The sequence below is a fragment of the Oncorhynchus keta genome, chromosome 27 (assembly GCF_023373465.1).
Source record: "Oncorhynchus keta strain PuntledgeMale-10-30-2019 chromosome 27, Oket_V2, whole genome shotgun sequence".
Lineage (NCBI taxonomy): Eukaryota > Metazoa > Chordata > Actinopteri > Salmoniformes > Salmonidae > Oncorhynchus > Oncorhynchus keta.
The window spans coordinates 19,566,830-19,581,689 of record NC_068447.1 but is presented as its reverse complement, the minus strand read 5'-3'; the positions used below and the strand labels follow the sequence as shown (position 1 = coordinate 19,581,689).

Sequence of the window (14,860 nt, the reverse complement as noted above, 5' to 3'; positions counted from 1 at the left end):
TTAGAGACACATATTTCCCTCAGATTACACAGACCCACAAATAATTCTAAAACAAATCCAATATTGATAAACTCCCATATCTATTGGGTGAAATACCACAGTGTGCCATCACAGCAGCAAGATGTGTGACCTGTTGCCACAAGAAAAGGGCAACAAGTGAAGAACAAACATCATTGTAAATACAACCCATATTTATGTTTATTTATTTTCCCATTTGTACTTTAACTATTTGCTCATCATTACAACACTGTATATAGACATAATGTGACATTTGAAATGTCTCTATTCCTTTGGAACATTTATGAGTGTAATGTTTACTGTTTAATTGTTCATTTCACTTTTGTTTATTATCTATTTCACTTGCTTTGACAGTGAAAACATATGTTTCCCATGATAATACATCAATTGGAAGTGACTTGAGAGAGAGAGAAAGAGAGGGGGGACAGGAGAGAAGGAGCAAGAGGGAGGGGAAAGATTACTAATGGAGTGAGCTGTCTTTCGACCTCTGAACTCTGTGGATCATTTGCCTAATTGGCTGCTTTTAACTAGTGGTATCACTAGGAGAATATTGAGAATAGTACAGTCCATTGCAAAGGACTACTGCTGCTAAAAATAATCATCCAACCGAGGGGAATGAGCAAGAGAAAAAGGTATTCGGCCTCTCTTGGAATACACCAATAATGAATTGGATGTATGTGCTGTGAGAGTTGGTTAGGAAAGTTCTGTTTTGTTTTATATAGCATTACAGCCTTAATCAGGGTGCAGTACACTTCAGTTGACAGAGTCCTTGACTTCTCCTGAGAATTCAACAGAGCTGAACCGGGTTGTCTTAGCGAACTAAAGAAAATGTTTCTCAATCAATCTGAAATTACCCAAGATGAATCGCATTAAAAATAAACGGCTATAAGTAGAGAGAGAGAGGGGTGAGGGGGAGAGTGAGAGAAGCAGAGAGACAGAGAGGGGGAGCGAGAGAGAGTGGGAGAGAAAGAGGGAGAGAGATAGCGAGAGAGAGGGAGGGAGACAGAGAGAGAGAAAGAGGGAGGGAGAGAAAGAAAGAGAGACAGGGAGAGAGAGAGAGAGAGAGAGAGAGAGAGAGAGAGAGAGAGAGAGAGAGAGAGAGAGAGAGAGAGAAGAGAGAGAGAAAGAAAGAAAGAAAGAAAGAAAGAAAGAAAGAAAGAAAGAAAGAAAGAAAGAAAGAAAGAACAGGATCAATGAAAAATAATAGAACTGACCCACTGGGCACACACTGGTTGAATATACATTGTTTCCACACAATTTCAATGAAATTATGTTGAACCAACGTGGGTTAGACGTTGAATTGACGTCTGTGCTCAGTGGGGATGAATATCGCTAACTCACACACGTCATTCATACAGCTCCAGCAAAACAAAACAAACGAGTGTGACTCATTTAAAATAGTGATAGACAGACAAGGCCGCAGAACCTGGCATTCTTCAACACTAAAGCGCCTGACTGCTTTCTTTCACAGGGACATCGAATAGCAAACTAAAGTCAACTACTTTCTTTTCTTCAGAGAAAAAAGAGAGAAATGTTCAGGAGACAGACTAATGGGTTTTGTGCGTGTGGTTGTGTATGTGTGACGGGGGTCTTTTAATCATTTTGTGTCCCCTACACCATGTGGTGACAGTGTGTGTGTGTAAAAGAGAGGGAGAGAAAGAGAGCGTTAAACACACAGAGAGGAGAGAGACACAAAGCACCCAGGGGCTCTCGGTAAAGCATACCAGTAGAGCTTTAAGTCTCTGTCACCCTTACAGAGCCCAAATCAGAAGTGACTACCATCCTCAAGCCACACACACATTACAGCTTCCCTGCTCACACACACAGCACACAGACACACACCCACACCAACTACCAATCACAACACACACATACATTACTGTACACACATCCCAACTACCCTGTTCCAGTCACAACCCAGGTACTTTAGGTCTAAACTTGACAACTAAGGAGAAGAGACAGAGAGACGGGTGATGGAGAGAGGGAATGGGGCTCCTTCTCTTTTTGTTGTTGTTGTCGCTCTAAGCAAGGACAACTTCTTGACCTGAGAGGAAGTAGATATGAGGGGAGAGGAAAGGCAGAGAGGTGGAGAGAAAGAAAGAGGGCGAGAGAGAGAGGGAAGAGTTAGAGATAGAGACAGCGAGCGAAAGAGAGAAAGAGAAATGAAGAGACATGAAGGGACAGAGCGAGAAAGAGGTAGAATGAGAGAGAGGGAGAAAGAGGGAGAAAGAGAGAGAGGGAGTCAAAGAGGTAGAAGAAGAGAGGGAGAGACAGAGAGAGAGGTAGAAAGAGAGAAAGGGAGTCAAAGAGGTAGAAAGAGAGAGAGGGAGTCAAAGAGGTAGAAAGAGAGAGAGGGAGACAGCGAGAGAGAGATAGAAAGAGAGGGAGTCAAAGAGGTAGAAAGAGAGAGAGGGAGTCAGAGGTAGAAAGAGAGAGAGGGAGTCAAAGAGGTAGAAAGAGAGAGAGGGAGTCAAAGAGGTAGAAAGAGAGAGAGGGAGTCAGAGGTAGAAAGAGAGAGAGGGAGACAGAGAGAGAGGTAGAAAGAGAGAAAGGGAGTCAAAGAGGTAGAAAGAGAGAGAGGGAGTCAAAGAGGTAGAAAGAGAGAGAGGGAGTCAAAGAGGTAGAAAGAGAGAGAGGGAGACAGAGAGAGGTAGAAAGAGAGAGAGGGAGTCAAAGAGGTAGAAAGAGAGAGAGGGAGTCAGAGGTAGAAAGAGAGAGAGGGAGTCAAAGAGGTAGAAAGAGAGAGGGGAGACAGAGAGAGAGGTAGAAAGAGAGAAAGGGAGTCAAAGAGGTAGAAAGAGAGAGAGGGAGTCAAAGAGGTAGAAAGAGAGAGAGGGAGTCAAAGAGGTAGAAAGAGAGAGAGGGAGTCAGAGGTAGAAAGAGAGAGAGGGAGACAGAGAGAGAGGTAGAAAGAGAGAGAGGGAGTCAAAGAGGTAGAAAGAGAGAGAGGGAGTCAGAGGTAGAAAGAGAGAGAGGGAGTCAAAGAGGTAGAAAGAGAGAGGGGAGACAGAGAGAGAGGTAGAAAGAGAGAAAGGGAGTCAAAGAGGTAGAAAGAGAGAGGGGGAGACAGAGAGAGAGGTAGAAAGAGAGAAAAGGAGTCAAAGAGGTAGCAAGAGAGAGGGGGAGACAGAGAGAGAGGTAGAAAGAGAGAAAGGGAGTCAAAGAGGTAGAAAGAGAGAGGGGGAGACAGAGAGAGAGGTAGAAAGAGAGAAAGGAGTCAAAGAGGTAGAAAGAGGGGGAGACAGAGAGAGAGGTAGAAAGAGAGAAAGGAGTCAAAGAGGTAGAAAGAGAGGAGACTGAGACAAAGAGAGGTAGAAAGAGAGAGAGGGAGACAGAGAGAGAGGTAGAAAGAGAGAGAGGGAGTCAGAGGTAGAAAGAGAGAGAGGGAGACAGAGAGAGAGGTAGAAAGAGAGAAAGGGAGTCAAAGAGGTAGAAAGAGAGAGAGGGAGTCAAAGAGGTAGAAAGAGAGAGAGGGAGACAGAGAGAGAGGTAGAAAGAGAGAGAGGGAGTCAAAGAGGTAGAAATAGAGAGAGGGAGTCAAAGAGGTAGAAAGAGAGAGGGGGAGACAGAGAGAGAGGTAGAAAGAGAGAAAGGGAGTCAAAGAGGTAGAAAGAGAGAGGGGGAGACAGAGAGAGAGGTAGAAAGAGAGAGAGGGAGACAGAGAGAGGTAGAAAGAGAGAGAGGGAGTCAAAGAGGTAGAAAGAGAGAGAGGGAGTCAGAGGTAGAAAGAGAGAGAGGGAGTCAAAGAGGTAGAAAGAGAGAGGGAGACAGAGAGAGAGGTAGAAAGAGAGAAAGGGAGTCAAAGAGGTAGAAAGAGAGAGAGGGAGTCAAAGGTAGAAAAGAGAGAGGGAGTCAAAGAGGTAGAAAGAGAGAGAGGGAGTCAGAGGTAGAAAGAGAGAGGGAGACAGAGAGAGAGGTAGAAAGAGAGAGAGGGAGTCAAAGAGGTAGAAAGAGAGAGAGGAGTCAGAGGTAGAAAGAGAGAGAGGGAGTCAAAGAGGTAGAAAGAGGGAGACAGAGAGAGGTAGAAAGAGAGAAAGGGAGTCAAAGAGGTAGAAAGAGAGAGGGGGAGACAGAGAGAGAGGTAGAAAGAGAGAAAAGGAGTCAAAGAGGTAGCAAGAGAGAGGGGGAGACAGAGAGAGAGGTAGAAAGAGAGAAAGGGAGTCAAAGAGGTAGAAAGAGAGAGGGGGAGACAGAGAGAGAGGTAGAAAGAGAGAAAGGGAGTCAAAGAGGTAGAAAGAGAGAGGGGGAGACAGAGAGAGAGGTAGAAAGAGAGAAAGGGAGTCAAAGAGGTAGAAAGAGAGAGGGGGAGACAGAGAGAGAGGTAGAAAGAGAGAGAGGGAGACAGAGAGAGAGGTAGAAAGAGAGAGAGGGAGTCAGAGGTAGAAAGAGAGAGAGGGAGACAGAGAGAGAGGTAGAAAGAGAGAAAGGGAGTCAAAGAGGTAGAAAGAGAGAGGGGAGACAAAGAGGTAGAAAGAGAGAGACAGACAGAGAGAGAGGTAGAAAGAGAGAGGAGTCAAAGAGGTAGAAATAGAGAGAGGGAGTCAAAGAGGTAGAAAGAGAGAGAGGGGGACAGAGAGAGAGGTAGAAAGAGAGAAAGGGGAGTCAAAGAGGTAGAAAGAGAGAGAGGGAGACAGAGAGAGGTAGAAAGAGAGAGGGAGACAGAGAGAGAGGTAAAGAGAGAGAGGAGTCAAAGAGGTAGAAAGAGAGAGGGAGTCAGAGGTAGAAGAGAGAGGTAGAAAGAGAGGGGAGTCAAAGAGGTAGAAAGAGAGAGGGAGTCAAAGAGGTAGAAAGAGAGGGAGAGAGAGAGAGAGAGGTAGAAAGAGAGAAGAAAGGGAGTCAAAGAGGTAGAAAGAGAGAGGGAGACAGAGAGAGGAGTCAAAGAGAGAAAATGAGTCAAAGAGGTAGAAGAGAGAGGGGGAGACAGAGAGAGAGGTAGACAGAGAGAAAGGGAGTCAAAGAGGTAGAAAGAGAGAGAGACAGAGAGAGAGGTAGAAAGAGAGAAAGGGAGTCAAAGAGGTAGAAAGAGAGGGGGGAGACAGAGAGAGAGGTGGAAAGAGAGAGAAAGAGTCAAAGAGGTAGAATGAGAGAGGGGGGAGACAGAGAGAGAGGTAGAAAGAGAGAGAGACAGAGAGAGAGGTAGAAAGAGAGGAGGGAGTCAGAGGTAGAAAGAGAGAGAGAGACAGAGAGAGAGGTAGAAAGAGAGAAGGGAGTCAAAGAGGTAGAAAGAGAGAGAGTCAAAGAGGTAGAAAGAGAGAGAGGGAGTCAGAGGTAGAAGGAGAGTAGAGAGAGAGAGAAGAGAGGGAGTCAAAGAGGTAGAAAGAGAGAGAGGGAGTCAAAGAGGTAGAAAGAGAGAGAGGGAGACAGAGAGGTAGAAAGAGAGAGTCAAAGAGGTAGAAAGAGGGGGAGACAGAGAGAGAGGTAGAAATAGAAAGGGGAGTCAAAGAGGTAGAAAGAGAGGGAGACAGAGAGAGAGAGAGGGTAGAAATAGAGAAAAGAGTCAAAGAGGTAGAAAGAGAGAGAGGGAGTCAGAGGTAGAAAAAGAGAGAGAGAGAGAGAGAGAGGTAGAAGAGAGAGGGAGTCAGAGGTAGAAAAAGAGAGAGAGACAGAGAGAGAGGTAGAAAGAGAGAGAAAGGGAGAAAGAGGGAGTCAAAGAGGAGAAGAGAGAGAGGGAGACAGAGAGAGAGGTAGAAAGAGAGGAGTCAGAGGGAAAGAAGAGAGGGAGTCAAAGAGGTAGAAAGAGAGAAAGAGAGGTAGAAAGAGAGAAAGGGAAAAGAGGTCAAAGAGAGAGAGAGAAAGAGAGTCAAAGAGAGTCAAAAAGAGAGAGACAGAGAGAGAGAGGTAGAAAGAGAGAAAGGGAGACAAGAGAGAGGTAGAAAGAGAGAGAGGAGTCAAAGAGAGAGAAGAAGAGGGAGTCAGAGGTAGAAAAGAGAGGAGTCAAAGAGGTAGAAAGAGAGAGGGGGAGAGAGAGAGAGGTAGAAAGAGAGAAAATGAGTCAAAGAGGTAGCAAGAGAGGGGGAGACAGAGAGAGAGGTAGAAAGAGAGAAAGGGAGTCAAAGAGGTAGAAAGAGAGGGAGAGACAGAGAGAGAGGAGAAAGAGAGAAAGGAGTCAAAGAGGTAGAAAGAGAGAGAGGGGAGACAGAGAGAAAGGTAGAAAGAGAGACAGGAGTCAAAGAGTAGAAAGAGAGAGGGGGAGACAGAGAGAGAGGTAGAAAGAGAGAGACAGGAAGACAGAAGAGGTAGAAAAGAGAGAGAGGGAGTCAGAGGTAGAAAGAGAGAAAGGAGAGTCAGAGAGAGAGGTAGAAAGAGAGAAGAGAGTCAAGAGAGAGAAAGAGAGAAAGGGAGTCAAAGAGGTAGAGAGAGAGGAGAAGACAGAGAGAAAGGTAGAAAGAAGAGGTAGAAAGAGAAGAGGTAAAAAGAGAGAGGGAGGGTAGAAAGAGAGAGACAGAGAAGAGGTAGAAAGAGAAGAGGGAGTCAAAGAGGTAGAAAGAGAGAGGGGAGACAGAGAGAGAGAGAAAGAGAGAGGAGACAGAGAGAGGTAGAAAGAGGGAGTCAGAGAAGAGAGAGAGGGAGACAGAGTCAGAGAGGTAGAAAGAGAGAGAGGGAGTCAAAGAGGTAGAAAGAGAGAGAGGGAGTCAAAGAGGTAGAAAGAGAGAGGGAGACAGAGGAGAGGTAGAAAGAGAGGGAGTCAAAAGAGGTAGAAAGAAAGAGGGAGACAGAGAGGTAAAAAGAGAGGGAGTCAGAGGTAGAAAGAGAGAGGGAGTCAGGGGAGAAAGAAAGAGAGAGAGAGGTAGAAAGGAAAGAGGGAGTCAAAGAGGTAGAAAGAGAGAGGGGGAGACAGAGAGAGAGGTAGAAAGAGAGAAAAGGAGTCAAAGAGGTAGAAAGAGAGGGGGGAGACAGAGAGAGAGTAGAAAGAGAGAAAGGAGTCAAAGAGGTAGAAAGAGGGAGAGACAGAGAGGTAGAAAGAGAGAAAGGGAGTCAAAGAGGTAGAAGAGAGGAGACAGAGAGAGAGGTAGAAAGAGAAGAGGGAGTCAAAGAGGTAGAAAGAGAGAGGGGACAGAGAGAGAGGTAGGTAGAAAGAGAGAAAGGGAGAGAGAGAGGTAGAAAGAGAGAGAGGGAGTCAGAGGTAGAAAGAGAGGGAGACAGAGAGAGAGGTAGAAAGAGAGAAAGGGAGTCAAAGAGGTAGAAAGAGAGAGAGGGTCAAAGAGGTAGAAGAGAGAGAGGGAGACAGAGAGAGAGAGAAAGAGAGGGAGTCAAAGGTAGAAAGAGAGAGAAAGGAGACAGAGAGAGAGGTAGAAATAGAGAGGGAGTCAAGGGTAGAAAGAGGTAGAGACAGAGAGAGAGTAGAAAGAGAGAAAAGAGTCAAAGAGGTAGCAAGAGAGGGAGACAGAGAGAGAGAGTAGAAAGAGAGAGAAAGGGAGTCAAAGAGGTAGAAAGAGAGAGGGGGAGACAGAGAGAGAGGTAGAAAGAGAGAAAGGGAGTCAAAGAGGTAGAAAGAGAGAGGGGGAGACAGAGAGAGAGGTAGAAAGAGAGAAAGGGAGTCAAAGAGGTAGAAAGAGAGAGGGGGAGACAGAGAGAGAGGTAGAAAGAGAGAGAGGGAGACAGAGAGAGAGGTAGAAAGAGAGAGAGGGAGTCAGAGGTAGAAAGAGAGAGAGGGAGACAGAGAGAGAGGTAGAAAGAGAGAAAGGGAGTCAAAGAGGTAGAAAGAGAGAGAGGGAGTCAAAGAGGTAGAAAGAGAGAGAGGGAGACAGAGAGAGAGGTAGAAAGAGAGAGAGGGAGTCAAAGAGGTAGAAAGAGAGAGGGGGAGACAGAGAGAGAGGTAGAAATAGAGAAAGGGAGTCAAAGAGGTAGAAAGAGAGAGGGGGAGACAGAGAGAGAGGTAGAAATAGAGAAAGTGAGTCAAAGAGGTAGAAAGAGAGAGAGGGAGTCAGAGGTAGAAAAAGAGAGAGAGAGAGAGAGAGAGGTAGAAAGAGAGAGAGGGAGTCAGAGGTAGAAAAAGAGAGAGGGAGACAGAGAGAGAGGTAGAAAGAGAGAGAGGGAGTCAAAGAGGTAGAAAGAGAGAGAGGGAGTCAAAGAGGTAGAAAGAGAGAGAGAGGGAGACAGAGAGAGGTAGAAAGAGAGAGAGGGAGTCAGAGGTAGAAAGAGAGAGAGGGAGTCACAGAGGTAGAAAGAGAGATGGGGAGACAGAGAGAGAGGTAGAAATAGAGAAAGGGAGTCAAAGAGGTAGAAAGAGAGAGGGGGAGACAGAGAGAGAGGTAGAAAGAGAGAACGGGAGTCAAAGAGGTAGAAAGAGAGAGGGGGAGACAGAGAGAGGGGGAGACAGAGAGAGAGGTAGAAAGAGAGAGAGGGAGTCAAGAGGTAGAAAGAGAGAGAGGGAGTCAAAGAGGTAGAAAGAGAGAGAGGGAGTCAGAGGTAGAAAGAGAGAGAGGGAGACAGAGAGAGAGGTAGAAAGAGAGAGAGGGAGTCAGAGGTAGAAAGAGAGAGAGTGAGACAGAGAGAGAGGTAGAAAGAGAGAAAGGGAGTCAAAGAGGTAGAAAGAGAGAGAGGGAGTCAGAGGTAGAAAGAGAGAGAGGGAGTCAAAAAGGTAGAAAGAGAGAGGGGGAGACAGAGAGAGAGGTAGAAATAGAGAAAGGGAGTCAAAGAGGTAGAGAGAGAGAGAGGGAGTCAGAGGTAGAAAAAGAGAGAGGGAGACAGAGAGAGAGGTAGAAAGAGAGAGAGGGAGTCAAAGAGGTAGAAAGAGAGAGAGGGAGTCAAAGAGGTAGAATGAGAGAGGGGGAGACAGAGAGAGAGGTAAAAAGAGAGAAAGGGAGTCAAAGAGGTAGAAAGAGAGAGGGGGAGACAGAGAGAGAGGTAGAAAGAGAGAAAGGGAGTCAAAGAGGTAGAAAGAGAGAGAGGGAGTCAAAGAGGTAGAAAGAGTGAGAGGGAGACAGAGAGAGAGGTAGAAAGAGAGAGAGGGAGTCAAAGAGGTAGAAAGAGAGAGAGGGAGTCAAAGAGGTAGAAAAAGAGAGAGGGAGACAGAGAGAGAGGTAGAAAGAGAGAGAGGGAGTCAAAGAGGTAGAAAGAGAGAGAGGGAGTCAAAGAGGTAGAAAGAGAGAGAGGGAGTCAGATGTAGAAAGAGAGAGAGGGAGTCAAAGGTAGAAAGAGAGAGAGGGAGTCAGAGGTAGAAAGAGAGAGGGAGACAGAGAGAGAGGTAGAAAGAGAGAAAGGGAGTCAAAGAGGTAGAACGAGAGAGAGGGAGTCAAAGAGGTAGAAAGAGAGAGAGGGAGTCAAAGAGGTGGAAAGAGAGAGAGGGAGACAGAGAGAGAGGTAGAAAGAGAGAGAGGGAGTCAAAGAGGTAGAAAGAGAGAGAGGGAGTCAAAGAGGTAGAGGGAGTCAAAGAGGTAGAAAGAGAGAGAGGGAGTCAAAGAGGTAGAAAGAGAGAGAGGGAGTCAGAGGTAGAAAGAGAGAGAGGGAGACAGAGAGAGAGGTAGAAAGAGAGAAAGGGAGTCAGAGAGAGGTAGAAAGAGAGAGAGGTTGTCAAAGAGGTAGAAAGAGAGAGAGGGAGTCAGAGGTAGAAAGAGAGAGAGGGAGACAGAGAACGAGGGACACAGAGAGAGAGGTAGAAAGAGAGAGAGGGAGTCAGAGAGAGGTAGAAAGAGAGAGAGTTTGTCAAAGAGGTAGAAAGAGAGAGAGGGATACAGAGAATGAGGAACACGGCGAGAGAGGTAGAAAGAGAGAGAAAAAGAGAGCGAGGGAGGGAAACAGAGAGAGCCTCTAAGACGTGCCTCTGTCAGTTTGACTCAGAGGCAGACAATATTTTTTAAACAGCTTTCCTTCCAGTCAACTGGGCATCAACTGACCATTATCCTGGGGTTAATCCTCAATCCTACAGAAAGGCCATTATCCTTGAGTTAATCCCCAATCCTACAGAGCTGCTCTGGCTCTGCGATGGGGTGGCAGCCCGTCAACTAAACAGGCACAGGCTAAAATAATGCACACACCCACACACAGTAGAAACATACACACACCCACACACAGTAGAAACATACACACACCCACACACAGTAGAAACATACACACACCCACACACAGTAGAAACATACACACACCCACACACAGTAGAAACATACACACACCCACACACAGTAGGGTTTGGCAACAGAAACAACTAAAGAAAACCATAATCAATGAATAGATGCAGTGTTATCTCTTGTGTTGTGCATCAGGACTGTCTGTCAGGCACCTTGTACATGGCTGTATGGACTCACTCCCACTCTATGTCTGTGCCTTTGTCTGTCTGTCTGTCTGTCCCTGTCCCCTGTACCAGTTCCCTGTCCCTGATCCCGTCCTTACCTCTTACTCCAGCCCCGTCCATATGTTTGATCCAAAGTTCTGGCTCTGGTCCTGGTAGCCCAGGACCAGAGAGGACAGTCTTACCATGGAGTGACGAAAGTGGGCGAAAGCGGATCCAGCAGGCTTATCCAAGGCGTCTTAAAGTCTCCTCTCCACCTCTCCTCCAATCCCTCTCCATCTCTCTTCTAAAGCCTGCGCCACTCCCCAATTCCAAGGTGAAAGTGTTCACCACTTGGATCAGCTGGGATAAGCCAGCCAGGAGAGGGAAGAAAGGTGTGATGAGGATCGGTGAAGATGTGTGTGTTTGTGTAGAGGCGCCCATGTGTGTCTGTGTGTCTGTGCGTGTCCGTGTGCATTTGTTTGTGCAAGAGTGTGCATGTATGACATACATCATATGTACCTGTACCTGTATGTGTAGTTGTTGAGGTATAGAGCCATGGTGGTACTGTATGTGTAGTTGTTGAGGTATAGAGCCATGGTGGTACTGTATGTGTAGCTGTTGAGGTATAGAGCCATGGTGGTACTGTATGTGTAGTTGTTGAGGTATAGAGCCATGGTGGTACTGTATGTGTAGTTGTTGAGGTATAGAGCCATGGTGGTACTGTATGTGTAGTTGTTGATGTATAGAGCCATGGTGGTACTGTATGTGTAGCTGTTGAGGTATAGAGCCATGGTGGTACTGTATGTGTAGTTGTGGAGGTATAGAGCCATGGTGGTACTGTATGTGTAGTTGTTGAGGTATAGAGCCATGGTGGTACTGAATGAGGGTCAGATTGGGAATATAGCCAAGACAACGGGGTTAACACTCCTACTCTTATGATAAGTGACATGGGATCTTTAGTGACTCCAGAGAGTCATTGAGAGCTTGATGATTAGTTGACAAGTTGAATCAGGTGTGCTTGCCCAGGGCTACAATAACAATGTGTGCTGTTGGAGATACTGGAGGACTGGAGTTGGGAAACACTGCTGTAGAGAACATAGTGTGTACTGCATGTGAAGATTGTATCACAAGGGGACGGATGTGTGCCAGGTAGAGCTTACCTCACCTCAACTACTTACCTTGCCCAGTACCCTGTCTGCACCCTGAACACAACAGGGATATCATTATAGCTTGTCCAAATACTCAGTGAGACAGCTAGCCAAAATACCCAGGGTGAACTCACTTTGGTAGTAGCTAAGCTCTATGATCTGACCAGAGACATGCTCAGGGGCAGACGTTGGCTCAGGGCGCTACAGTGCCATCTTTGTTTCATTAACAGCGTCCGTACGTTGTTAGCTAAAGGCTAAGTTAGCTTAGTCATAGCTGATGGACAAAACTAATGTATGTTTACATACATAATGAATAATGTACCAATACAGGCTCAGCTTCTGTCTTACCAATATCCAGGGGACAAAACCTCTTTCAGAACCTTATTTTGTCTGTCAGAGTTCACCAAGGCTGAAACTGCTATGGTGTTATTACTACATATATATCTGTACTGGAATATGAATTTGCGTTTGCAAGAAAGGAATTTCACTGTACTTGTGCATGTGACATTGAAACTTGAAACCTGTGAATGAAATATTCCCTCCTGTTAATGACTGCATGGTTTGTTTGATCAGTGTGTGACTCTCTGGCATATAACATGGTTCCTCCTGGATATCTCTATGACTCTAACCCCCTATAAATTCTCTGTGGGGGTGGCAGTTAGCCTAGCGGTTAAAAGCGTTGGGCCAGTAACCAAAGGATGCTGGTTCGAATCCCCAAACTGACTAGGTGAAAAATCTGTTGATGTGCCATTGAGCAATGCACTTAACCCTAACTGCCCTTGTTACTTTGGATATGAAAGTCTGATAAATGACGTAAATGTCAAATTTGTGTCAGTGCCCTTTATACAATAAGGGTCTCTCTTCCTCTCTTTCTCTCATCCCTCTCTCATTCTCCCTCTCTCTGCAGTGTTTCTGGTCTATTTAGTCTCTCCCAGGCCCCTCAGCCAGGCTTGGTTCCCCTGGTATCTCCCTCATTGATGACCCGGGGCTTAGCCTAAATTCTCAGACTATTAAAAGCTGTGAAATGCAAATAATGAAACATCTCATTACCTCTGTCGGAGAATCAGATGGAGGAATGAGGTGAGGGAGAGGAGGGAGGGGAAGGAGAATGGATCAAGGGATGGAGGAAGTGAGTGAGGTTTAAGAACAGGGAAGGAGGGATGGACAGAGGAAGGCAAAGAGGCAGGCAGGGGAGTGAAGGGTGAGAAGGTGAGGGTCAGGGAATAGATAACTAAACAGAGAGTCTATTGTTTGAGAAGAATTGGCGTTAGGTAGAATAAAGCCTGGATTGGCCACTTGAACAAACAGGGCATCTGAGGAGCTCGGTGTGATGACTTGTCACTCAGACGTCAAAAGATTTGTCTCAGGAATTACCTCATCAATTCTATGTGGGTTTAGAGTGCTATGGTCATGTACAAATTTACTCAAATCAAATCAAATCAAATGTATTCATATAGCCCTTCGTACATCAGCTGATATCTCAAAGTGCTGTACAGAAACCCAGCCTAAAACCCCAAACAGCAAGCAATGCAGGTGTAGAAGCACGGTGGCTAGGAAAAACTCCCTAGAAAGGCCAAAACCTAGGAAGAAACCTAGAGAGGAACCAGGCTATGTGGGGTGGCCAGTCCTCTTCTGGCTGTGCCGGGTGGAGATTATAACAGAACATGGCCAAGATGTTCAAATGTTCATAAATGACCAGCATGGTCGAATAATAATAAGGCAGAACAGTTGAAACTGGAGCAGCAGCATGGCCAGGTGGACTGGGGACAGCAAGGAGTCATCATGTCAGGTAGTTCTGGGACATGGCTCAGGTCCTCCGAGAGAGAGAAAGAAAGAGAGAATTAGAGAGAGCATATGTGGGGTGGCCAGTCCTCTTCTGGCTGTGCCGGGTGGAGATTATAACAGAATATGGCCAAGATGTTCAAATGTTCATAAATGACCAGCATGGTCGAATAATAACTCAAAAGTATATGACCGACTCTGCAGTTGTGGCATATTAACCTGCATTTCAGTACAGCTGAATAAGATACCAAATGTACGTATAAAAGACCCACTTTCTAGAAATACAAAAAATACCAAAATACTGTATATGCAGTTCTTAAAACGTCTTCAGGATTGGTGGGTCCCCTGCTGGATGGTTGAGCTAATGTTGGCTAATGAGATTAGCATGAGGTTGTAAGTAACAAGAACATTTCCAGGACATAGATATATCTGATATTGTCAGAAAGCTTACATTCTTGTTCATCTAACTGCACTGTCAAATTTACAGTAGCTATTACTGTGAAAGAATATCATGCTATTGTTTGAGGAGAGTGCACAGTTATGAACATGAAAAGTTATTAATTAACAAATTAGGCACATTTGGGCAGTCTTGATACAAATTTTGAATAGAAATGCAATGGTTCATTGGATCAGACTAAAACTTTGCACATACACTGCTGCCATCTAGTGGCCAATATCTCAATTATCTCAATTGCACCTGGGCTGGAATAATACATTATGGCCTTTCTATTGCATTTCAAAGATGATGGTACTACATTTTATTTTATTTTACGTTTTTTTTCTTTGTATTATCTTTTACCAGATCTAATGTGTTATATTCTCCTACATTCCTTTCACATTTCCACAAACTTCAAAGTGTTACCAAGAAAATACATATCCTTGCTTCAGGGCCTGAGCTACAGGCAGTTAGATTTGGGTATGTCATGTTAGGTGAAAATTGAAAAAAAGGGTCCGATCCTTAAAATCTCCCATTTCAAATCCTGTCTGAACCTGATTCTCCTTGGGCTTTCTGGTAAAAACAAATAAGTGTCTGGCCAACTGTAAGGAACCGAAATCCACCACATACAGCATATATTTCACTGGTCCCACACTATGGGGACCCATTGGCTGACAGGAAATGAGGCAACGGATCTTGGTTTAAACCAAGGAAACTCCCGTCCCTCCCAGTTCTCGTCACAATATCTAGTCATCCTCCTTCTCCATCTTTCCCTCCTACGTCTCCTCCTCTACCTCTCCTTCCCCTTTCCTGACCATCCTCCTCTGTTTCTCAGAACAGAGAAGAGCCAGTCACGGTTTGAACAGCATCAAGTGGCACAGTGGTGATACTGATGACTACCTGGGGACTAAGGAACGACCACCACTAAAATGTAATACCTTCCTTGAGCTCTCGCCGTGTGTGTTTTCATGTGTATGTGTGTCCGTATCTCCGAGTATGTGTCTGTGATAGAGATTTAACACCTTCCTGTAACTCTCAACGTGAGAGAAGTCACAACAAAACAGCTAACTGTTCAACACATGATGGTACGAGACGCTAAATGGCAGTACACTACACCACCCGTACAATACACCACTGTACACTACGGCATGGTACACTACACCACCGTACAATACACCACGTACACTACACCACCGTAACCTACACCACCATACAGTACACCACACTACACCACTGTACACTACACCACCGTAACCTACACCACCG

The 14,860-nt window shown here is 45.6% G+C and overlaps 1 long non-coding RNA gene across 9 annotated transcripts; it reads left to right on the top strand.

The window, feature by feature from the left end:
- The first annotated feature begins 1,219 nt into the window (after positions 1-1,219).
- LOC127912483 (uncharacterized) lies at positions 1,220-8,341 on the top strand. Of its 9 annotated transcripts, none has more exons than XR_008082905.1 (4): positions 2,370-2,554; positions 2,669-2,837; positions 2,892-3,216; positions 7,477-8,341. It is a non-coding gene; the product is annotated as an uncharacterized LOC127912483 (long non-coding RNA). The 9 variants fall into 9 exon arrangements; XR_008082911.1 differs by adding an exon at positions 3,330-3,685 and having other exon boundaries at positions 2,669-3,216; positions 7,773-8,341; XR_008082910.1 differs by lacking the exons at positions 2,370-2,554; positions 2,669-2,837 and adding an exon at positions 1,220-2,356.
- The last annotated feature ends 6,519 nt before the right edge of the window (positions 8,342-14,860 follow it).